Source organism: Bubalus kerabau, chromosome 13 (assembly GCF_029407905.1).
Source record: "Bubalus kerabau isolate K-KA32 ecotype Philippines breed swamp buffalo chromosome 13, PCC_UOA_SB_1v2, whole genome shotgun sequence".
Classification (NCBI taxonomy): Eukaryota; Metazoa; Chordata; class Mammalia; order Artiodactyla; family Bovidae; genus Bubalus; species Bubalus kerabau.
Genome location: NC_073636.1, coordinates 44,617,810 through 44,643,041, shown reverse-complemented (window position 1 = coordinate 44,643,041; position 25,232 = coordinate 44,617,810). Strand labels below are relative to the sequence as shown.

The 25,232-nt window shown below is 45.2% G+C and overlaps 1 long non-coding RNA gene across 1 annotated transcript in view; it reads left to right on the top strand.

The window, feature by feature from the left end:
• Window positions 1-3,675: 3,675 nt before the first annotated feature.
• LOC129624968 (uncharacterized) overlaps window positions 3,676-25,232 on the top strand; it is a 47,528-nt gene continuing 25,971 nt past the window's right edge. The window contains exon 1 of the long non-coding RNA XR_008701207.1: window positions 3,676-3,786. This is a non-coding gene — a long non-coding RNA (uncharacterized LOC129624968). The remainder of the gene's footprint in view (window positions 3,787-25,232) is intronic.

Sequence of the window (25,232 nt, the reverse complement as noted above, 5' to 3'; positions counted from 1 at the left end):
TTCACACACTCGGGCCCCAGCTGCGGCCCCTAGGCTCAGCCCAATCTTGGTCTCAGCCCCCAGCTGCTCCCCAGCATCTGCGCCAACAACCACAGTGGCCTTTGTGCATCTACTTATTTATTTTGTATTTGCGCGGTGTGCTTCAGCAGTTTTTGTTTTATCTTCCTTGGAGTAAGTTAAGATTGTGAAAAAAATTTGCTCCAGGAAAAGGGAGTTCAAGGGCCCACTGATTCCTTCAACTGCTTAAACAGGGGAGCGGGCAGGAGATGGGGGAGGAGAGTGGGGAGAAGTGAAAGGAATGGAAATGAATCAGCACTTTGGGTCATCAGATAAGGTGCCCTTCTATTAAAGGATCAAGTCAGGAGACAGGCTAGAGGGAGGCTGGCATCAGACAGGGGAGGGGGTGCTGTTATTACTGTCCTTGTTAAAATCTGACTTCACGGGATGACTTTTAAAAATCTCAGTGAAACAGGGTACTGACCTCTCCTGAACAGATATGCACAGGAGAGGAGACCTGAGAAGAGAGGAGACCTGAGATGATACTGACAGCGCTTCTGACTCAGGAAGGTCACTGTGTGACAGTTTCAGGGGGACACCTGCAGCAGGGCTTTGTCAACAGGGTCTTGAATGCAAACAAAACACAAGCAGTCTTTTCCCGCCAGGAAGTGACACTTGGGGCCGACCCTGAGCAAGGGCACATCTGGAGGACGACTGTTTCAGGCGGCGATTGCTCCTCTGGTCCATGACTTCATCTGTCGGGTGTCTGGGAGGGGGTTGGAGAGATCTACTTCAAAGCCTGTATGTCTCTAAGTGCAGCTGGGGGCGCAGACCAGGGGCTGGGAAGTCTTGAAGCGCAGGCGCCAAGCCTCCAAGCCACTATTCTGAGTCTGATTTAACCAAATGCCTGGGGGGCGTGGGGTTCTCAAGTAGTGATATAAATGTTACTCATTGTACGACTGAGGGAGAGACATCACTCACAGGAAGTGATTACAGTTCTTTATCTCCCGGGGCCCCGTCGCTAAGGAAACTCTGACTCAGTGCATGAAAGACAGCCGTCCCTTTGGAGTTCAGGCCAGTTAGTCATGACAGCTCTGGATCTACTGTTATTAATAGCAATCCTGTCCAACAAGTGGACAGTCCTCAGGGCCTGAAAAAAGTTCCACATGTATGAGCCTGCTTTATTAACATTCGGAGTCAATGTTATTCATCCTCTTTTCTCAAATAAAGAAATTGAGAGCTGCAGTCTGGTAGGAAAGCAGATTCCAATCCAGGTCTTCTAGGTTCAAGTTCAAGCCTCATTGCCCTGCTCCCCAAGAAATGTTCTAGTTAGATGCACTGGTCTTTAGGCTTCTGTGCACAATCCTGCCAATGTGAACCAGCCGCTGTTGTGGGATGGGAAAGCGATGTAAACATACTGGTGGGGTGCACCTTCACTTTTCTCAATTTTTTAATCAGAAGAAAAATGCTGAGTTGGGCTTGACATGCACCAAAAAGTTTTCCTGGTTCTGCAGAAGGAAAAGTCTTCTGGCACAATTAACTCGGAATAAATCTGTTTCTCTCGGAGCTGAAGTGCTTCAGGGAGGTCCTAAATGGCATAAACCAAAGGTCCTAAATCTCATACTTTCATAAGCTACTTTATTCAAAAAAATCATCTCAGGAATCGTTTATTTTCTGGAGATGGCAGTCTTTATTTATACTGGAAAACATGCGGTTTTATGTGGGTTGTCTTTCATTCTTGGTGAGGCGATGAGAAAAGAAAACAAAATTTGTTTAGAGCTGCAGTGAACAAATAATTGGCTGACAGCTAGGTTAACTGTGGAAATCAGAACTTTCCCATGCTATCTGAGGAATGAAAACACATCCTGGTTAGTGATGCTGACCAAGCTTGGAAGGTTAGAGGTGATTCTGTCTCCAGGAATGTGGTCTGGTCTTATTTTAAGAAGGGCCTCTGAGTCATGTGGAGTCATGTTGAAATGTGTGTTGTGTTCTGTAATTTTAAAAAGGAAGCTTGCAGGGAGGAAATGGAACCAGTTTTTTTTTCCCCCCAAAAAAACCTCTGCCCTTTAATGGAAGAAAAGGGCAAGTCGATTCCCACACATCTCACTTGCTCCCTGTGATGCAGGCTCTGATGTTTTTTTACCACAGATACAGTCTTAATGTGGTTTGCTATAACCTTACTTGCTTAGAGTGCTTTAAGTTTGTAACTTTAACTGATCTTACTTAATAGTTATCGTTAGATGTGGCTATATGCACTGCTTAGGATCGAATAAAATGGACTAGGGATCACTATGATCTTGACTGATTAGCCATCTGGAGTGATTGCTACAGAGATACATGTACTATTTTTATCAACATAAAATATGAATCATTTTAAGTGAGCTTCAGGTTTCTCAACTCAGAAATATAGGAGTAGAGCCAATATTGCCTATACTCCTGGGTGAGCTCCTGGGTGGGGCATCAGAGCTGTTATCACGAGAAGGGGGTTGACATCTCCAGCAGGAAAGGAAGTCCCCAGCAACAGGTGCTCAGATTCCTAGCATCATAGGAACTTGCTCATATACATCCACACCTTTGTAATAAACATTCTAAATTTAATAAAACAGATGCTGTGAACTTGGGAACTCAATTTGGGTTGTAACTCGCCACCTCCAGAATGAGACTTCGGGCTTAATTTTCAGTAGTCTAGGCCCTTTGGCTACAGGGGAGAAGATTTCTTACCAGGCCAATCTAGACGTTTCCTGGTTCCTTCTGCAGATCTTAATCTGGGAATTTAAAGCCCTGAGCACATCATTTTCTTTTCCTAAGTTGTCTAGCATAGTTAGAAGTAACCAACCAACCCGATATTATGTGTATTTTCCACCAAAACGTTCAAACTCAGTAAATACTTGGCCATCCAGAACCTCATCCTCAACAGGCATGTGATGACTACAAGTGTGTGAAGGTGACCATCTGGTCTGAGTGACTGTTTCACCACTGTGTGCTCAACAGTCCTTTGCTGCTGGAAATGGAGTCCTTCTTGTCTTTGATCAGATGAGAAGACCAATTCCAGAAAACCCAGAAGAGAGCTCATCCTTAAGACACTGTTCCTTTCCCAATCCCCCCAACACCAAATTTTATTTCAGGTTTAAATCAGAGAGACAGAGCAGGTCCACATTTGTGTTTGGGTGTCTGGCCTTTGAGGTGTGGGAGCGGGTTACTCCAGCCTCTGTGAGGCTGTGGTCTCCGCGTCTGATGCCAGAGCCCCCAGCCCAGGAAGGGGAAGGAGGACAGGTCGGGAGTGGAGGAAATCACTGACCCCAAAGACAGCCTAAAACCTGGGTCAGCTCTTGCCAGCTCTGCCCTTGGGTGATGCGGGGGACTCTATGTGGGCCACTCACAGAATGCCCGTGGACTTGATCCTAAGGTTTTCCAGTTGCTTCAGCAAGACCGCCTCCTGGCTATTTTCAAAGTCATCTATCTAGAAGCACTCTTAAAAACCAGTGCTTGGTTATTGCATCTCACTGGGTCTTCCACAAAGGGTTTTTCAGAATGTTTCTTCATCCGGACACCACCATCACCAACAGCACAATATTTGCAGAATAATAGGTGCATGACACCCATCATGTGAGGGCTATGGGGGAGCTCCACAGGTGACAATCTCAGCTGGCCTTCTACGATGAGAAAGACTTCCGGGTCAGATTGGGTGTCCCTGCTTGCCTCCTGCCAGGACTCCAAGGGCACTTGCCCAGGAGATGAGTAATGTCAGATGATGGCTGAATCACTGGATGCGGCAGTGTGAACTGGGTGGTGAGTCCCCTCTTGGCCTGTGGCTGGGAAAGCCTTGTAATAACAGAACTGAGGGCATTTGGGTCTTCTCAGGTCACAGCCCGGGGGCCTGGGAGGGAAGGACCCCCCAAAAAGAGGGAAGCCTGGCCAAGACAGATGGGTGGGCATGCTCTGGGCTTCCTTGGTGCTGCTCCTGCTCTGAGGTCGAACACAAAAGCTGAAGGACTGTGAATAGTCATGGATGAACCATCTAGGTCATGACAGCAAAATGCAGAGCTGCTTCCTTGCAGAGGAAGCATGGCCAGACTCCATCACTTCCTACTTCCAGGGCCCTGATGAGGGACGGTGTTTAAAATCTGCTCCAGGGAGATCTGACTTTGCACAGGTTAGGGAGCATCCTCTCCCCAGACAGCATCTTTTCCAGCAACCAGGATGCAAAGCTGGGCATGTTCTCCAGGAGCAGACAATGCTAGAGTGTTTACCAGGAAAAGCGAAAGCAAGGCTAATGAAATGGAAAAATGACCCAGACAGAAATTTTCCAACTTATTGCTCAGAAAATGATTCAGGGTTGGGGGTGGGGGAGGACTGGATCGATTAAAACTTTTGGTTTCCAGCCTCTTCATAGCAGGTGGTTGACACTTCTGTCCCTGTGTTGATCAGCTTCCCCATTTGGATCACTAACATGTAAATGTGCTCAGGTCTGCCCGCTTCTAGGGGGCCCAATGTGACACATATCTGAGTGTGTTTCATTCAGATATGTGAAGAAAAGATACTCATGTATTAACTGAAAGCTAATCCAAACCTCCCATCTCAGGTGATCGGAGGTTAGATGAGTGCACTGATTAGGGAACATGGTCACGTTCATCAGGCCTGTTTCTCAGGCTTCCTCGGGGTCCTGGTGGACAAGGAGAACCTGAGGCCTCTGGGCTCAGCTCCTCACCAGGCCCCCGGCTCCCCATCCTTCCAGGACCTGGTGTCCCACTAGAATCTGCTTCTGGTTCTCCGACTGACTGGCGAATGTGGTCCATGCCCCTGACCCGGCTGTTTGCCTGGATGCTGTTAGTCCCACCGTGGCCCTCCTGGCCACCAGGTGCACCCTGAAGTCCAGATCTTTCTCCCAGGTGGTCCACACAACACTCCCTGTGGATCTTGGCCATTTTTCCTCAAGACCTGCAGGCCAGCTGTGTGGCTACCTCACCTCAGAGGATGCTGGGATGTCTCAGGAAAGGGCCCCAGACCTCCTTACCTGGCCAAGCGGCCCCCTCACTTGTGTGATATAACCCTGCAGTGGCCGAGCAGAAACCCAGGGCGTGAAGAGACAGCTAAGCAGGAGCACCTTGCTTCCAGTTTCACCTCAAAGTTCCCCCGGTCGACAGGCTGGAGGACATGGGTCTCTGTGCCACCCTCCAATCTTCCTCCCAAAACAGCAGACACCACCAACTCCCTCTGCCAACTCCCAACACTTCAGGGCATCTGCTCTCATCCTTCCCTAAGGTTGTAAGCATTGAACAGAGGCCTGTGAACATCCTTTGTCAGAGTAAGTGGGAAAATAGATAAGCTTGCGCTAGTAAAGAATCTGCCTGCAATGGAGGAGACCCCAGTTCGATCCCTGGGTGGGGAAGATCCCCTGGAGAAAGGAAAGGCTACCCACTCCGGTATTCTGGCCTGGAGAATTCCGTGGACTGTATGTGACCATGGGGTCGCAAAGAGTCAGACACGACTGAGCTACTTTCACTTCAGTTCACTTCATGCTCAAAATATGTCTCTGTGTCCTTTGAGAAAGTCACCCAGACCCTCACTTCCTGACTATTCCCCTGTCCCAGGCCATATCCTCAGAAATGTCAGCTACCTCCTTGGTTTCCCATCCACCTCCCCTTACCCCTTCTTAGGTAGTGTTAGTCTCTCAGTCGTGTCCAACTCTTTGTGACCCCATGGACTGCAGCCCATCAGGCTCTTCTATCCATGGGATTCTCTAGGCAAGAATCCTGAAGGGGGTGGACATTCTCTTCTCCAGGAGATCTTCCTGACCCAGGGATTGAACCTGGTCTACCGCATTGCAGGCAGATTCTTTGCCATCTGAGATATCACGGAAGCCCAGAATACTAGAGTAGGTTGCCACGACTTCCTCCAGGGGACCTTCCTGATGGAAACTGCATCTCCTGCATTTGCATGAGAGGTTTTAGTTTACTTTTTTTTTCTTAAAAACCACTGGCACCACTTGGGAAGCCCAAGCTGAAGGCAGGGCACAGAAGCTGTGAGTCAATGAGGATGGGATTAGAACCCAGAGTACAGTGGATTAGTAGTCTATTGCCTTAACCACTCAGCCGTGGTCGTCCTGACATCCCGCTTCTTAGCTTCCTGCAGTCTGACTAACCCCTCCCTCCCTCCCTCACTGACATACCCTGTATGAGGTCAATGACCCCATGCTGGCTAGTCCTGGGACAATTTTCACGCATGAGACTTGACTACTCTCAGGCATTTGTTACCACCAATCACTCCTGACTCTGTGATGCCCCCGCTTCCCTTGGTTTCATGCAAATGTTCTTCCATTGGAGGTCTCCTCCTCAGCTCATCTTAGGCCTGGGTCAGTCCTGAGTAGGACTCATGTATGTGTGTGCACGCTTCAGTCATGTCTGACTCTGCAACCCTACAGACTATAGCCCACCTGGCTTGCTGTCCATGGGATTTCCCAGGCAAGAATACTGGAATGGGTTGCCATTTCCTTCTCCAGGGGATCTTCCATACCCAGAGATTGAACCCTAGTCTCTTGCATCTCCTGCATTGGCAGGTGGTTCTTTACCACTAGCACCATCTGGGAAGCCCGGGAGTCATGTGAGACCAGGCTTTGTCCCCAGCCTGGGCTCTACTCAGTCCCTCACATGCTTGCAACAGTCAGCCAAACATCAGGGAGTCTCAAAGGCACAAAAGTGGCCCAAACACTGCACTGTGCACCGGTAGCCTTCAACCACTGCGCTCAGGGGTCCTACATGTAACGTTTTTGCCCTCCACATGGAGGTAAGCTGGCTGGCTTTGGGAACACAACTGCTTTGGCTAATCAGTATCTCTCCAGCACAGTAAAGTGCCCTGGGGCAGGTGTTCAGTGAATCATCTTTTGAATGAATGATATTAGAAAGAATACATAAAGGAGCTACAAACCGTTTGCTAAAGTAAATAAAATGACCTAGTGGCCAAAACATGAAATAACCTTTCAAATCTTACTGGCTCAACCAAACATTTCCATTCCATTGTCTCAGTATTATTTCTGCTTCCTGTAGGTTTCCCTTATATTTAAAAAAAAATTAATTGTGATTAAAAAAAAAACATAAAATGGGAACAACAGACTGATTCCAAATAGGAAAAGGAGTACGTCAAGGCTGTGTATTGTCACCCTGCTTATTTAACTTATATGCAGAGTACATCATGAGAAACGCTGGGCTGGAAGAAGCACAAGCTGGAATCAAGATTGCCAGGAGAAATATCAATAACCTGAGATATGCAGATGACACCACCCTTATGGCAGAAAGTGAAGAGGAACTAAAAAGCCTCTTGATGAAAGTGAAAGAAGAGAGTGAAAAAGTTGGCTTGAAGCTCAACATTCAGAAAACGAAGATCATGGCATCTGGTCCCATTACTTCATGGGAAATAGATGGGGAAACAGTGGAAACAGTGTCAGACTTTATTTTTTGGGGGCTCCAAAATCACTGCATATGGTGACTGCAGCCATGAAATTAAAAGATGCTTACTCCTTGGAAGGAAAGTTATGACCAACCTAGATAGCATATTCAAAAGCAGAGATATTACTTTGCCAACAAAGGTCCGTCTAGTCAAGGCTATGGTTTTTCCAGTGGTCATATATTGATGTGAGATTTGGACTATGAAGAAAGCTGAGAGTCGAGGAATTGATACTTTTGAACTGTGGTGTTGGAGAAGACTCTTGAGAGTCCCTTGGACTGCAAGGAGATCCAACCAGTCCATTCTAAAGGAGATCAGTCCTGGGTGTTCTTTGGAAGGACTGATGCTAAAGCTGAAACTCCAATACTTTGGCCACCTCATGTGAAGAGTTGACTCATTGGAAAAGACCCTGATGCTGGGAGGGATTAGGGGCAGGAGGAGAAGGGGACGACAGAGGATGAGATGGCTGGATGGCATCACCGACTTGATGGACATGAGTTTGAGTGAACTCCGGGAGTTGGTGATGGACAGGGAGGCCTGGCATGCTGCGATTCATGGGGTCTCAAAGAGTTGGACACGACTGAGCGACTGAACTGAACTGAATCATTTTCAGTGTACAGTTGAGAACTGCTAGGATGCACAGAGTCGGATACGACTGAAGCGACTTAGCAGCAGCAGCAGCAGCAGCTTCAGTATTGCACAACCAATCTCCATGATGTTTTCACCTTATAAAACCTAAACTCTACCTAAATACCACCTCCTCTTTCTTCCCTCCCTTTCATCCCCTGGCAACCATCATTCTACTCTTCTCTCTGTGAGTCTGACTACTCCAGGTAATAAATTACTTTTGCAGGTTACCAATACCTTATTGATAAGTGTCTTTCATTTAAGAATACTGAGAAAATGGTGTTATGTGTGTAAGTGGCTATTTAATCTTGATTCTTTCATTTCAGCTCAAAAAGCTAAACAGTCGTTCTTCTGTGGCCTCTGGTGGAGGTGGAGGGGATGATGCAGTCATCTTTTCTTCTATTCCAGGTGCACAAATCCCAGATAATGATCTTAGGCTGTTTCAGAAGCAACTTTCTGCTTAAAATACTTCCTGTATCTCTAGGTATGAAAGAGATTCAAAAGAAAGGGCTTCCAATGAGTGGATGGAAGCAAATAAATACTCTTGAGAGTATTAGAGGGTGTGATCAGTGGAGGAGACTCCTTAAGGGGGTTCCTCATTCTTTCTGGGCACAGCTGCCCCTTTAGACAATCATTCCCAGACGGCCTGGTGCCCTGTCATCAAAATCTTATAGAATATGGGCATCAGTAACATCTGTACATATGAGGATATGTTTAACTTGCCCATAAGAGACCTCTTTCCTCCTGGCTGGACGTCAGCTGCAAGGATGGGGGAGATGTGTGTTCAGGACAGTGAGCTGCCTGGATTGTTTGGCTCTGGCTGTGACTCTTGGGAGCGGAGCCTATTCACCCTCCCTGGACTGTCTGAGAAGAAAGACCCCTCTGACTGGTGAGAACCACTGCGTCTGCAGGCACCTCTTGCAGGAGGGCATCCTTCCCACTCACACACACATCTCTGCTCCTCATCTTACACTCACCCGAGTCCCTCCCTCACAGATCTAAGCACGGCTTGTGTGCAGACGTGGGTATGGCTCACTGGAATGTACAGAGCAAATACGAGGGACACGTTCTCTGACTTGGAAGAATTTATTGTTGTTTTCTTGTTGAGAAAGCCAAAAATCACAGGAAACATAACTAATTAAGAGCCTATTTGATTAGTACTGACAGTTAGGATTCTTGAGTCCTAACTGGGAAGTTAGGAGCTTCTAGAAAGTCAGAGAAGATTGGAGAAGGGATCAGCAGAAGCAGAAGGTTTCCAAGGTTTCCTGTTTTGAGTCAGTGTGCACAAGGGTGGGGACCCACCTGCACTGGGTCCCCTGGAAGCATCTCTCCCTTCTGTTTCCCCAGAGAGAAGAAGAGTTGAGCTTAGCACATCTGGGCTGCTGGTTGCTGAGCTCCAAGTTCTGAGGGTTGTGTATGAGACCTTGTGGTGGGGGGACCTTCATGGTGACACCTCAGGGTGCTTAGGACACTCCCTCTCCCCCAAGGTCATCTCGTCACCTTCTCCTGTTTCGATGCTGCATCCACAGGAGCCTTGCCAGGCCCAGAACCCAGTAACGCACCCTTCACACGGGAGCACCCGACCTCCCCATGTGGGATTTCATCTCCCACGTGACCGAAGGTGTCTTCTGTGGACCTGTGTCATCCTTTGTCCAAAGAATAGTTCCCAGTTCTTCAGAAAATGTCCAGACAATTATCAATAAATGTATTTTAAATATATGAACAAATCATCAGTGCCTATTGAGTGACAAATATTGGACAAGATCAAAATGTGCAGGTCTGCCCTGCATTGCAATCCATCCTGTAGTAGATGATATCCACTGTCTTCTCATAAAGGCAGACATTTCTCGAATGACAAGCCATTCTATTAGCAACATGTGGTCATGTGGGGGTCTGCTAAATTCTTCTGTTCTTTTTTGGGAGCTTAAAATATGAAATGAGTTCCCAGAGGTGGAATATTTTCAAGCAATAGAAGGCCAAGATTAAACCGCTTCTTATTGCCCCTCTGAGAAGGAATCATTTGTCTCTAGTGGAACTACCAGAGTTCTGGATAAAAATAAAAATGTGAATTTTTAAAATAGGGCTCACTTTTTGAACTGCTCTTCTGAAATGAATCATGCAGCGTGGCCTTTCTATTTGAGCCATTCTGATGCAATTTTGCTCACACGGATGTAAAGTGTGTTAGAACAGGCCCCTCAGCTGGACTGAGGGACCTAGGAGGCTGTGTTCAGGCTTGAAACCTCAGCCTCATCTTCGGGATGTTGAATAGACAAAGAGTTAGCTCTCAGACCTCGAGCACTTTGCAAATGGAGGGAGATTTCTCAAAATTAAGAGTCCATTGGATGCTTTCCTTGGGTTCTGAAGTAACTGACTACAAAGTAGAAATGTTTTCCTGTCCAAAATAACTCTCTCCATCACTGGAAGCATCTCTTGGACAGTCTTTTTTGGCTGGGGGTGGTTCTGCCCAGGGCACACCCATCTGGAGGCCTTCTGACCCTCACACCTCCCCACCACCCCACCAACGCCAAGCATCCTTGGACCCCGAAGTATCAATAGTCCAGAAGGTGAGAAGCCCCATTGTGTGCTTAGGAGTTTTTTGCATTCTGACCAAGCAGAAGGACCTTGGTAACCTGCCTTCCCCTTGGGTCCTTGCAGTAAAGACCCTCCCCAACACAGTGCCATGCACCCAGGGAGCAGGGACTGGTGACCTCAACTCAATGGAAGGGTGGGCCCTCTGGCCATTGGTGTCATGCCTTGAGTCTGATGACTCTTAGCTTGGCGACTCACCAGGTAAGGCCCAGAGATCCCCTCTCAGGGGATCTTATACCCAGAGGAGTGGACCTGCATGTGCATACTGCCAGTCACATTTCTGTGGCTGGTGTCGCACAGCTGTGGGCTCAGAGCCATGGTCTCAGAGAGGAACTCTGTCTGAAATTGGATGGGGACTGTTGTGCTAGAGTGGCCCACTCCACTGGTACAGCCCAGAGGGGCTATGCAGACTCAAACCTCCTCCGTCCGAGCTGTGGGAACCCAGAGGAGGACGTCCCTGCTATGCCTCTGTGGACAGCCAGCTCCGTGGCTGGACTGGGCCTGCCCTCCAGAGGCCAGGACGCCAAGGGGGTCAGGGTGTTCCTGCCTGTGGATGCCTGAGCGTGGTCTCCAGACAAGGGGTTTCAACCCCCTCTTCTCCTCCGTCTGTAGTCGTGGGGAAGACAGGGTTACAATTTTGAAACAAAGATGTGATCACATTTCTTTTCCATTCAGGGATCTTTTATGATCACTCTTTTTTTTTTTTTATTTTTTTTATTTTTTTAAATTTTATTTTATTTTTAAACTTAACATAACTGTATTAGATTTGCCAAATATCAAAATGAATCTTGACAGCAACAGCAGAGGCACAAGACACCATGCATCTGCCCGCTGCTCTCCTCAGCCTGAGCCCTCACCCGCTCCTTGCTGCCTACAAACAGGCTACGCTGCAGTCACGCAAGCAAGTTAAATTTCCTCAAATTGAAGCTTCTCCTTTCCTACAGGACCTCCATTTGCTGCCCCATGGGTCGATTCAGTTCCTGGTTAGAATGTGAGTGGTGTTGGCTGCTGTAACAGAAGGACACAGATGTCTCAGTGGTTTAACACAGTCAGTGTTCCTTCCTCCTCAGGAGGAAGTTAACTTCCAGCTTGTGTTTCCGGTTGTCAGAAAGCCTTGTGATGACTCAGGGCCCGCTTGGGTCCGTCTTGAGGGTCTGCCCTGCCTGGCATCTGTATGTTGATGATGAAACGTAAAGACACACAGAAAGGCAAGGCTACTGCTGCAGAGTAGCGCCCCCTGGACTCAGGTGACCTTGGTCAGAGCTCACCACGTGGCCACCTGGCCTTAGGAGGGAGAGGCTGGGGGAGGTAATGATATGTCCCTGGACCGGGCTGGGGTGATGGACAGCAGAGGGTGGGAGTTCCACAGGATGGTCCCCCTTGTGACAATTCACTCTCACTGTTCACATAACCTGTTTGCTTTCCTTGAGGTATTTTTCCTTCAATAAAAGTTTGATAAACACACAAAAAAGAGCATTAGTGGCCTTTTCTTTGCACAGTTTCTCAAATGTTTCATAATGAATTACTTTATATTATACATTGAATGGTATCACCGAATCGATGGACATGAGTTTGAGCAAGCTCCAGGAGTTGGTGATGGACAGAGAAGCCTGGCATGCTGCAGTCCATGGGGTCTCAAAGAGTCGGACATGACTGGCTGAACCGAACTGAACTGATACATTGAATGAGACTTCTTGCTTCAACTAGGTACCACAGATAACCCGGGTCCTGAGAGCTTCTACTTGCAATTTTGCTTACAAGTCATGCTGATTCACGTGTTTGGATTCTTCTCCTGTTCCCATTTCTGACAGAATTTCTTCTTTCCCCCTCTTGGCTGATAAGTACCTATTAATTTTAAAGACTTTATTAAAAATAATCCTCTTTGTGAAGCCTGTTCTAAGCCTCCCATGTAGAACTGACCGTCCTATTGTTAGTGCTCAGAGGACACAGAGCGCATCTTCTGTCTAATCCTACAGCATTTCAGTAAACTTATTTGATTCCAATTCTGAGATACTAAGCTTGTTTGATAATAGAGATTATGCTTAATCATCTTTTTATCCCCATTCCCCCCAAAACATAGTAAATACTAAATAATTCTTTAGTTGAGTGAAAGTTCACGCAATATGTAACTATAACATAAATCCAACCATGGCCCAGTGATTGTTGTAGTTTATAGTAAAAACATGTGATTTTAAGCTTATACTCTAAAATCACTTAACTATATGATAGAAGTCAAGGCAATTTTAGGCATCTAGTTATTAATTATTTTAGTTCAGGTAAAGCAACAAGATTCAAATATTTGACTCCTAAGTAATGTTTTTCTGTCCCTCAATATCTGTGTTCTTCCCTGTTAGTTATTTATGATGTAAATACTGTAAGTAAAAAGGCACAACTGCCATTTTTGAGTGAGGAAAACCAGATTTGAATCTCACTTTTCTTTCTGTAAGTTGACTGTAGACAAGTAGTTTAATTTAGACCTTAGTTTATTCATCAAGAAAATAAAGAGTTCAATTCAACCATAATGATAGGTATGCCAATTAAATGAGGCCACTTCCATGCACTAACTCAGGAGATTCTCAATAGATGTCATTTTCTTCCATCTCCTTATTAAGAGTTCTGAAACATCTTACAAACATCCAATTATAAAAACCCATGACTCGCTATTTCTGTTCATTTTCTTTTTTCCTCTGCTTTTCAAAGAAGATACATAACCTAAACCTTAAACGTAATTTATACCGCTATTTTATTAGATTGGTGTTGGGGGCTGGGGTAACATACACAGGAATACTTTTCAGCCTTCCTTTCATTTTTCCAGTTTTCGTTACACATTGCTGGAGGCAAATTTTCATTTGAAAAATTCTATAAATAGAAGCATGACTGATGAATGGTCCATGTTAAGTATGAGATACTCAGTGTTCTTACACTGAACTGCTATATAAGGGGAAATGCAGCATCACAAAGGAATTTATTTGTAAAACAGGAGCTAAAGTGGATGTGTTGGCCAAGTGCTGGACCTGAACACCAGAGAGCTGGCAGCACCCGTCCTGTCATCCAGACCTCCGGCCCTCGTCACCCTCAGTCTGTTCCCCTGCCCCTCATGCTCTGCAGCACAGGGACCCTCTACAGGGGGTCACTCTGGAAGAGTCCAGAGCCCGTGCCTCTGCTCTGCAGCCCCACCTCTGGGACTGAGCTGACCCAGAGCATGGAAGCCCCTCCAGGGATGGCACAGAGCCACACTCCGCCCGAACCTCGCTTTCACTGGTCATCTCACACCCTTGCTTTCTCCTGAAAGAATTTTTGTAATAAATTCTTGCCCCATACCCTGGTCTCTTTCTGGGACAACTCAGTCTGAGATGGGAGAGTGCCAAGAAAGTAAAAGGGAAGAAATGCGTGTCAGAACACATACTTGAGGCAACAGAAAGGAAGAGGTGACCAGGGACTCATGGGAATCAGGCAGTTGAAAGTCTAGACACGATGGTGAGACTCATGTTGTGTGTTCTATTATGCTCAGTAGACTGGGTGAGGAGTTGAGGTGGGTGGAAACTTGAGGACAATGAGCTGATTATATAAACAGCATCCAACAGCCCAGAATGAAAAGTCCTTGGGGAAGATGTTTACAATCCCAAGTGGGTTTGGACAAATTCTGAGCTCTAGAAGTATATATCTCATGAGAGAACAATAGAATGACGAGAGTTAAATGATCTATTACCCAAGACGTCAGGGTGGGGCTGGGTGTCTGACTATCTATGTTTGTCACAATAGACTTCTCTAAGGTAAGAGGATGTTTTATCATATAAATATTTATGTTCCATTATATTCAGCAAAACTTGCATTTAAAAGCTACTCAAGAAAAGTTGAATATATAAGATCTTAATAAGAATAGTCACAGTATCTTTGTTTGTAATATAATAACTTTTTTCCTGTTGTCTTTATATAGGAAGTGAGAGGGGAGAGAAGTCATTCTGTTCCATTGTCTGTTTTCACAAGCCCTGAAATATATCCTGAAATATTATATATGTGAGTCCACGCTTGTGGGAGGCACCTCCAGCACATGTGACCACAGCCACCGAGGCATGCGGGCAACCCCGAGGGCAGTGGCCATGAGACATTTTCTGTAAATGAGATGCTTTGAAACATTTAAAGCCATAGCACTGAAAAATGAAAGTGTGCATTTATCCAATAAGGTGGCTATTTCATTTACTATGAAAGGTTAAGTAAATAATTTAAGCCGCAGAGATGGCTAACAAAAATGTCTCTCAGGGAAAGGAAGATGATTCCGTTTAATTTTATTCCACCTTTGCCACAGGAGGCTCATTTCTGGGCCTGTCTCAGGGCTGAGTGTGACTGAGTCGATAATGGATCCACCTTTTTACTCTTTGATGGATGCTACTTGCCAAAGTTGACATTTTTTAGTTGCAGGCTGGTAGCTACTGAAGTCAAAAGCCCTGATTGTTCATTTATCCACAGTCTGCTGGGTGAGGGGAAGGAAGGGGTGGGCAGAGAGATGCCTTTGGTCACTGTCAGAGATGCAGCTCCTCTGGCTACCTGGGTATGGAGAAGCCACAGACACCTCACTCTAGTTTTTTCAGATAGTTATTTATTTGGCTGTGTCGGGTCTAAGTTGTGGCACACAGGATCTTCATTGCATCACACAGGATCTCTCGTTGCGGTGCACGGATTCTCTAGTTGTGGCCCTTGGACGCACTGCTGCGGTGTGCTGGCTTAGTTGCTCCGCAGAATGTGGGAAATTAATTTCCCCACCCGGGATTGAATCCATGTCACCTGCATTGCAAAGTGAAAGTCACTCAGCTGTGTCTGACTCTTTGCGCGACTCCATAAACTATATAGTCCATGGAATTCTCCAGGCCAGAAGGCTGGAGTCAGTACTTCCCTTATCCAGGGGATCTTCCCAACCCAAGGATCGAACCCAGGTCTCCCGCATTGCAAGGCAGATTCTTAACCACTGGACCACCAGGGAAGTCCCCCTCACTCTTGTTCTTATTGTTGTTACTACTATTATTATTATTACTTCTAGTTCCATGAAGCTCCTCTCCAAAGCAGTAGTGTCATTATTTTTTAAAAAATCTTTGAATGGAGCAGTTTCTTCAGCAGGAATGTTCTAGAAAGGAGTGGCTACACATGTACCTTTTTGCGGCAACACTGTGTGAACCTTGACTCTCTCCCTTCCTCCACTCTGCTTGGCCCAGGCTGTTAGAGCAGGACACCGCCTCCCAATACATTACCACGACAGAGAACAAATGTGCAGCTGTAAATATTATGGTTTCATCCAATGCTTCCACTGTGAAAACAAATGACAGAAGATGTAGCTCACATCACGGATATGGAGGTCGAAACCTATTGGCGTGGCTATTTCACGACGACTATTACAATACACTTTTCATGGAGGGCTTATTTATGGGAACCTATTATGAGTCATAGCAATTCATAACATGATGTTCTATGGAAAATTCCATCCTGCACTTGGGCTAAATACTAGACACACAGCACTCACTTTTGATGAATGAGCGTCATAAACATACCCCAGCAGGTATAATACAGTAGTTTACGGCTTTAACCTAAATTGATAGATATATATATGTTTTTTCCTCATAAAACAAGGAAAATAGAGTAGAATGAAATCTTTGCAAGTCTCAGCAGGATGGTTAACTGGCTGCAGCCCTTGCAGGCGCTGTCTCATCACCCGCCAGTCAGAACTGGGTCTCCTCCCGCACAGTGTGCTCACTACCTGCACTGCAGCGTTTCCATGGGAGTCTATAAATAGCGCTCTAATTTGAATTAGGAAAATGTGCTATCAGGGCCTGTTGGATGTGGCACAGCGCAGTGTGTACTCACTTTCAATCTCACCGAGTCAGAGAGCATCTTTGCATTCCAAATAGAGCTAAAAATATTCCCCCATTAAAATAGTAATCATCATTAAAATTAGCTCACTGATTTTTTGCTGATTAATTTTTCAGTAACAAGTATGCCTCCTAAAAAGTTTCAACTGAACATTTTTTGACAAAACTAGAATTTTAAGATGTAAGCCATGTAGGAAGAAAAGAGATAATTAAGGAACTAAAAACAGAAAATTTAAATCTACTGTAATTTTTAAAAACTTTAAGGAAAAGTTGGTTTCAAATAAAAGAGTGAAGAGGATGGAAATAGTTGCTCTGACTGGAGTACAGGATTGAGGTCCCTACGCAGCTTCATTTTGGGCTGAGATTCTCATATCTTGGGTATGTTACTTATTTTTGTCTGTACAGAAGTGATCTAGCAGGATAATAAGTATTCAAGTGATCAGAACCACTCAGTGAGATTTAAATGCTTATTTGCCTGTTTCTATTTTCATATGCCACAGACAGGCTTCAGGCTCAGAACAAGGTTGTAAATCAGGAATAGCATGAAGAAGCAACATAAAGGGTTCTGCTTTATAAGATGCTGTTGGTGCAATTTCTTTTTGTCTTCACTGTCTTTATTTTATCAGGCTTCCCTGGTGGCTCTGATGGCAAAGAATCTGCCTGTCAAGGCAGGAGCCAGGGGTTCAATCCCAGGTTGAGAAGATCCCCTGAAGAAGGGAATGGCAACCCACTTCAGTGTTCTTGCCTGGAGAATTCCATGGAGAATTCCAGGGGAGCCTGACGAGTTACAGTCCATAGGGTTGCAAAGAGTCAGACATGCCTTAGCGACTAAACAATAACAATCTATACTTTAGTTGGAGTTAAAGACTTAAACAAGTGAAAATGTGGCTTTGATCAACCTTATTGAAAACTATGAATTCCATGGTGGTCCAGTGGTTACAACTCCATGTTCTCACTGCCCAGGACCTAGGTTTGATCCCCAGTCAGGGAACTAGATCCCACATGTCACACAGAGCAGCCAATAATAATAATATAGATTAAGAAAATAAAATTGTGGGAGGGAGAAATATGTGTTTTCATTTTAATCCTTTAAGAAAATCAACCCCTCACTGTAATTTTAAGAAAGCTCAGTACAAATGCCTCTGTTTTTAACATACATAAGTATGTTTCAAACTAAAAGAGGGAATATTAATGACAAGACAGAAGCTGGTTGAGAAGACTTTATAAGACAAAGATCAGGAGAAAGTTATGTTCGGTTATGTTTAAAATAACGTTTGTGTATCACTCCATACTAATTAAGACAATGAGATACTGCTTGGCTGTGAATGTTTGATGTTTTATATTATTTGGAGTGGACACATGTCACAAAGCAGTCATGAAATTCAGCATGTCATCAATGACAACTGAGTAGTGACTGCCCTGGAAACCTCTGACCTTTCAGCAGATCTAGAGAAAGACACAGTTTTGTCTCAAAAAGACCGGTTGTGTGGCAGGCAGGAAACAGCAGCAGTTAACTCAGGGCTCTTCATATTTCCATGAAAACACACTCACATACACCTTTCTTTTCTGTTTAGAAGACACAGATCCTAAGTCATTACATATTTATTTTCAAATATTAAGCTATAATGGAATCCAGTCAGGTTTAATAATGTAATTTAGCCTAATCTTTTACAGAGCTTTAGTGACTTATTTTCTAAAATGTTTTCAAGAAAATGTCATTTAAAGCACACACGTCTTATTATATAATCTCCTGGATAGGTTTATTATAAGAGATATTCAACCAAAACATTCATAAAAGGTCATTTATGTGTTCTGTGACAGTATGTCTGAGATGTTGAACATTTCAGAAAGAAGGTCATCTTGTCTCCTGTAGTTTCAAATATAAACCTGACTTAGCCTAACATGGGATTCTGAGTAATTATCAGAATAATATTCATGTTTCTGTGTGTGTGTGTGTGTGTGTAGATTGGTAGATAGATAAATAGATAAGCAGATGGGAAAGATAGATTGAGGTCCAGAGTATCTCAAGTGTCATATATTGGTTTTGGTTTGTAATTAAATTAAGAAGCATAAAAAAGTAAAGGACTTCAAGTGTTTTGAAGACTATATGTGATATTTCTCAACTCTCACCTCCTCCACCCCTTGCAAACCATCTTCCCTTTAGTTTCCAAAACAATTTAAAGGAGACTATGCAGATATAGGAAGGGATGAATCAGTGAAGAAATGTACCATATATTACCCTGTACATTACACAAGCCTACAAACAAGCCTTTCCAGGGGCCCAGGGATAAACCAGCACTGAAGAATTGCTCAGTCTGCCAGTCTCACAGGGATGTATGTCCCCAGGTGGACTGGTGTGGGTATCCATACAAGACCCACTCAACAGGCCTGGAAGCACTGGGATAACTGCCAGGGGAAGAGCCATGCGACTAAGGTAGTTCCCCTGCTTGCCAGATACCCCAGGAGAAGGTGGGTGGGGCAGGGGCAGATAGCAGAAGTGAATTGAGGGCTTGCCTCTCAACTTTTCATCACTTGGCAAAGGTTTTGTGATACAATGTGTAGAAGAATGGAAGTCACATTTAACTTCCAAAGTCTGTTATCTGGAGGCACATGGCACTAGATGATTTATTAATTCAACAAATATTTACAGGGCACTTTCTATGTGCTAGGCTTTGGTCTAGACATGGGGCTATGAAAGTGAACCAAACAGACACACTTTTCTCTTCTCATTTAGTTTATGTTCTTGTTAACTGAGAAAGGCAAAACATTACTCCAAACCACAGCAAGCTGAGGAGAGCGATGACGACAGGCTGTGGTGGTGGCTGTGAGATTAGGGATGTAAGGGAGGACCCTGCCAGCACCTGGGCAGAGAGGACAGGAGGGGAGCGGCCCAGACTGCCGTGGGGCTGGAGGAAGAACAGGCAGGAGCCTTCCCTTAACTCCAGAGACATTACTGCAGGCTGCTGCCAGGGCCCTGGCCTTTCCCTCAGCAGCCAACAGAGTAAAAGGCCGTCAGTGTACACAGGTAGGTGATGGGTCCTGACTTCAGGTTCTGTCCCATCTCAGTAGCAGAATAGTAAATGGCAGTCGAATATCAGAATTTCTCTTATCAGAGTTATAAATTCTCCTGGGGGAACATCAGAATGTGAGGTTCCAGAGCCTAGATAAAGGAGAATTAGGGGATGACATCTCACAATAACACCTCACCTAGAAATAGAGAAAAAGTCATTCTGACTGTATAGATGAATTAGGGATAATCATTTATATTAAGCTATTCATCACAGAACAAAAAGATTCTATGTAAGAGTACTATGTATAATGGTTTTCTCTGGAGCAGTTAAAATATGATTTGTTACTCTGCAGAGGGAGCCAGATTGGCAGGCCTGCATTCTCTGCCATCTGCACTGAAAATCTTTTGGTTTTAATTCATAAACATTGTGCAATGAGATGGCACATAATCAAGTTCTTTTCTCAGTTCTGTTAAATGAGGTACCCAATTCATTGCAAAACATACATGAATAATTAGACATCATGCATATGTGTGTACATGTGTGTGAACGTGTGAGTGTGTATGTGAGCCTGTGTGTGTGTTTGTGTGTGTGTGAGTCTGTGCTTGAGCATGTGTGTGAGTGTGCATGCATATGTGTGTATGTGCATGATTGTGTGGGTATATATGTATGTGTGCATTTGTGTGTAAGCATGTGTGTGTGAGAGCATGTGTGTGTGATCAAGTGAGTCTGTGACTGTGTGTGTGTGTGTCTGTTTATGTGAAATGTGTGTGAGTGGGTGTGTGTGAAATTGTGTGTGAGTCTGTGTGTGAGCACATGTGTATGCTTGTGTGTGAATCTGTGTATGTGTGTGAATCTGTGTGTATGTGTCTGTGTGTGAGCGTGTGTGTGAGTGGGTATGTGTGCTTGTGTGTGAGCATGTGTGTGTGCTTGTGTGTGAATCTGTGTGTGAGTGTGTGTGTGTGTGTGTGTGCATGTGTTCTACAGTCTGGGCACCCAGCCTGCTGCATCTGTACTCAGGCCCGGCCCTGCGGGTACAGAGTAACTCGCTCTCAGGAGCGTCTGGCACAACATCCCGCAGATGTGGCCACTTAGTAACAGTGTGCTGAGGACAGCCATTAGGTTGATGACAGATCTTGGTGCTGAGTGGAAAGAGCTTACTAATTGGTTTCTATAATTGCTGCCCAGTCTTTATAAAAAAATGAGGCTGTGCATTCCTGTTATTTTTCATTGCTGTTGTTGGATCGGTGGGTTCTGTCATGCATTTAGTTAAGCTATGAAGGCTGCGTTCAGTGAGCACATTCTAGTCTTCCTGGGATATGCGTGTCTTAGGGGGACTCTTGGGCCTCTCTCTCTGTCCTGGGAGGGTCTGTGGACAGGAGGGGAGACCTCCCACTGGTCTCCACTGGGCAGAGACCTGGATGCACTCCTGGGCATGGCATGCGTGTTTCAGAGCCTTTCTGAAATTTCTCAATCCTGTGCCACAGAGAAACACCCAGGTCAGGGCTTGGGGCCCCTCAGACTAGGATCTCTCTTACTAAATGATGTAATGGATGTGATTTTATAAAGGCCCAGAGGAGCAGTTGGCTGTGAGCATCTTAGGAGAGCTGCGTGGGGATCGGGCTGCCTGCGTGGTCAGAGGGTGCTCGGAGCCTCTCCAAGGACCCCTTTCTTAGAGAGTTTGCCTGTGACAGCCACACCAAGTATGAGACAGTCTGCTCTTTCCGCCACTCAAGTGAAACTGGTACCTTTTCCATGAGCTGTTTCAAGGGATCTAAGGAAGACACACAGGAGACTAGGAGATATTGCTCTGAAGAATAAGAATTAACAAGAAGTTTCCAGTACCATGAGAGGTAGATAATGGGCCTTTCCTGAAAAACAGTGTCAAATAAGAGGGACATGAAAGTGGATGTTCCCAGTGAAGTTCCACTCTTGGAGCCAGTTGCAGTACCAATCAGCTGGGACTCCAGACAATTAAATATCTGACTGGACCACAGCAATAATAAAAAGAAGTGAAAGTGAAGTTGCTCACTCATGTCCGACTCTTTGCAACCCTATGAACTGTAGCCTACCACGCTCCTCTGTCCATGGGATTTTCCAGCAACAGTACTGGAGTGGGTTGCCATTTCCTTCTCCAGAAGATCTTCCCAACCCAGGGATTGAACCTGGGTCTCCTGTATTATAGGCTGATGCTTTACCATCTGAGCCACCAGGGAAGTCAATAAAAAGAAGGAAGCCAACTAAAACACAAAGTGTGGGCCAGAAAATTCCATGGAGACCAAATTCACAGGATTGAGCATTCCAGTGTCTTACTGGCAAAGATCATTATCAGAACAGGCAGAGACATCGGTTCCCCTTTGTTGGAAGCACAGAGCTGTCTGTGTAGGACAAGGACTGGAAGTGGACACTGAAGAAGCAGACTGGTTTTTCAAGCGGTGAGAGGATAGGGCATCTCTTAGGGCCTTTGGAATTTCAGAGACTCCAGAGGCCGAGAAACCCAGCCACATCCCAGGGTGCAGGCTGATAGGAAAGGGGGATGGGGTCTTCAGGGCCCATTTAAAAAGGTGAATTTTGTTTTTAGAGTGACAATAACACAACGGCTGTTGCAACTTTGCCCGGCCACCTGACCTGATGGGATCTGCCCCTCCAGTCCACCTCAGCTCCAAACTATTTATTTCTACCTGCCTACATTTTCCCCAAGCCCACAAAGGCATGGGCACTGAACCAGAGCGGGAGCTAGGAAGGGGTTGGGAAAGTCAGGGGGCTTGGGGCCAGCAACGGGCTCAAGGAAGGGAAGCGGGGGCATGGGAACCGGCTGTGGCAGGTCAAAATTCTGCTCTGGGAGATAGTGCAAGGATGCTCAGAGATGGATGACTGCAGATCTTCTCTGGTACTGGCCGGTGGAAAGAATTTCTATCCCCTTAGAATAAGATTCTAAGTCATCCTTGAAAAATGGGTATAGAAGATCTTAGGAATGATCACTTACCTCACTCTTTTGATTTAAAGATATGTATCATTTTATAGAGGGAAAACTCTACACAGAATGTTGTGGACATGTGCTGATCAGAAGTCTTGGCTTCAAGTTTTCTCCCAAGGAAGAGAGTGGAGAATCACTGAAAGATAAGGCTAAAGATGGCCTCAGACTCAGACCTGAGATCCTCGTGTGACCACATCAGAATCACACCATTTTCTACCTGTGCACACATGATCTTCACACCTTACTCAGAGTGCCACACACAGCAAGCTGGTATCCATTGGTATGAGGTTGATGGCTCAAAAAGCAACATGAACACAGAGTATTTTTTTTCTTTTAAATCCCTTTAGTTCAATCCTTGTCTTTCAGGCAGCAAAATAATCTAAAAGTCACAAACACAGATTTGACTCTCTGATCACAATTGCTAATGATCCCTGATTATAATGAGTGTGTGGTTTTCTTTGGAATGAAATTATCTATTGCTTTTCTTAACAAATCAATTTGTGATCATTCTGAGATTATTCAAGACAAGTAGATATTACGTATTTCTTCTCCCTTAAGCTTTGAGAGAATTTTGTGGTGGGCCATCCTACTTTTCTTGGGCTCTAAAATCACTGTGGATGGTGATATAAATTTAACAGCCATAAATTTAACACACTTGCTCCTTGAAAGACAAGTTATGACAAACCTAGACAGTATATTAAAAAGCAGAGACATCACTTTACTGACAAAGGTCTGTATAGTCAAAGTTATGGTTTTTCCAGTAGTCATGTACAGATGTGAGAGCTCAACCATAAAGAAGGCTGAGTGCCAAAGAATTGATGTTTTCGAATTGTGGTGTTGGAGAAGATGCTTGAGAGTCCCTTGGACTGCAAGGATATCAAACCAGTCAATCCTAAAGAAAATCAACTCTGAATATTCATTGGAAGGACTGATGCTGGAGCATCAATGCTTTGGCCACCTGATAAGAAGAGCCATCTCATTGGAAAAGACTCTTGATACTGGCAAAGATTGAGGGCAGGAGGAGAAGAGGGTGACAGAGGATGAGATAGTTGCATGGTGTCACTGACTCAATGGACATGAGTTTGAACAAACTCCAGGAGATGGTGAAGGACAGGGAAGCCTGGCATGTTGCAGTTCATGGGGTTGCAAAGAGTTGAATACAACTTAGTGAATGAACAACAGCAACCCTACCTTTGGGAGCAGCACTGATATTCCTGGTTTCAGCTATGTTTTGCAAAACTGTTTAAAATGGTTGGAAAATTGGCAGGGACTATGCCATAATTTCAGAGAAGGCAGTGACATCCCACTCCAGTACTCTTGCCTGGAAAATCCATGGACGGAGGAGCCTGGTAGGCTGCAGTCCATGGGGTCGCTAAGAGTCGGACACGACTGAGCGACTTCACTTTCACTTTTCTCTTTCATGCATTGAAGAAGGAAATGGCAACCCACTCCAGTATTCTTGCCTGGAGAATCCCAGGGTCAGCGGAGTCTGGTGGGCTGCCGTCTATGGGGCCGCACAGAGCCGGACATGACTGAAGCGACTTAGCGGCATGCCATAATTTTGTTTTAAGATCCTTTCATTTTATGTTTGCTGAGTTAGTGAGTTTAGCCTAGTAATTTGGACCCAGGCGTATTCACTGGGACCTGCACCAGCCCTCCTCACTGACTGTCATGGTAAAAGGACACAAACTGGTTCCTCGAGCCATAACGTAAAATAGTCCAGTGTGAGCACATTCTTTCTGGGCCCTGAGAACCTCTGGGGAAAGATAAGTGCCTTAGTCAGTTTGGCTGCTGCAACAAAACACCACAGACAAGGCAACTTAAGCAGCAGGTATTTATTTCTCACAGTTCAGTTCAGTTCAGTCACTCAGTAATGTCTGACTCTTTGAGATCTCATGGACTGCAGCATGCCAGGCTTCTCTGTCCATCACCAACTCCTGGAGCTTGTTCAAACTCATGCCCATTGAGTCAGTGATGCCATCCAACCATCTCATTATCTGTTGTCCCTTTACATCCTGCCTTCAATCTTTCCCAGCATCAGGGTCTTTTCAATGGGTCAGTTTTGGCCTCATGGGTGGCCAAAATATTGGAGTTTCAGCTTCAGCATCAGTCTTTCCAATGAATATTCAGGACTGATTTCCTTTAGGATGGACTGGTTGGATCTCCTTGGAGTCCAAGGGATTCTCAAGAATCTTGCTCCAACACCACAGTTCAAAAGCATCAACTCTTCAGTGCTCAGCTTTCTTTATAGTCCAACTCTCACATCCATACATGACTACTGGAAAAACCATAGCTTTGACTAAACAGACCTTTGTTGGCAAAGTAATGTCTCTGCTTTTGGCAAAGTAAGGTCTCATAGTTCAGGGGGCTGGAAGTCTAGGATCAGGCGTCAGCAGGTTTGATTTCTCCATCGCTTGAGTGACCCATGAAAGTGGCTGAGGTGGTGAGATTCTCACAGCAGCTCCTAGGCATCAAAGGTGAGGAGACAGACCATTGTTTTGTGCATGCGAGATTTTTGCAAGATTTCAAAAAATGTTATGTTTTTTCAAGAAGCATAGAAGCATATAAGTTTATGCTTCATTAAGATTTTAAAAAATCAGTGTATTAGATTGGTTGATGATAGTTTAATCTGTTCTGCTAGAATTTAGTGAATGAAACACTCCCAAAGCGGGGGGTAGGGCGAGCGGTGGGGAGCCTCCACAACAAGGGAGAGTGGCACCAGACAGGGGCCCCTGC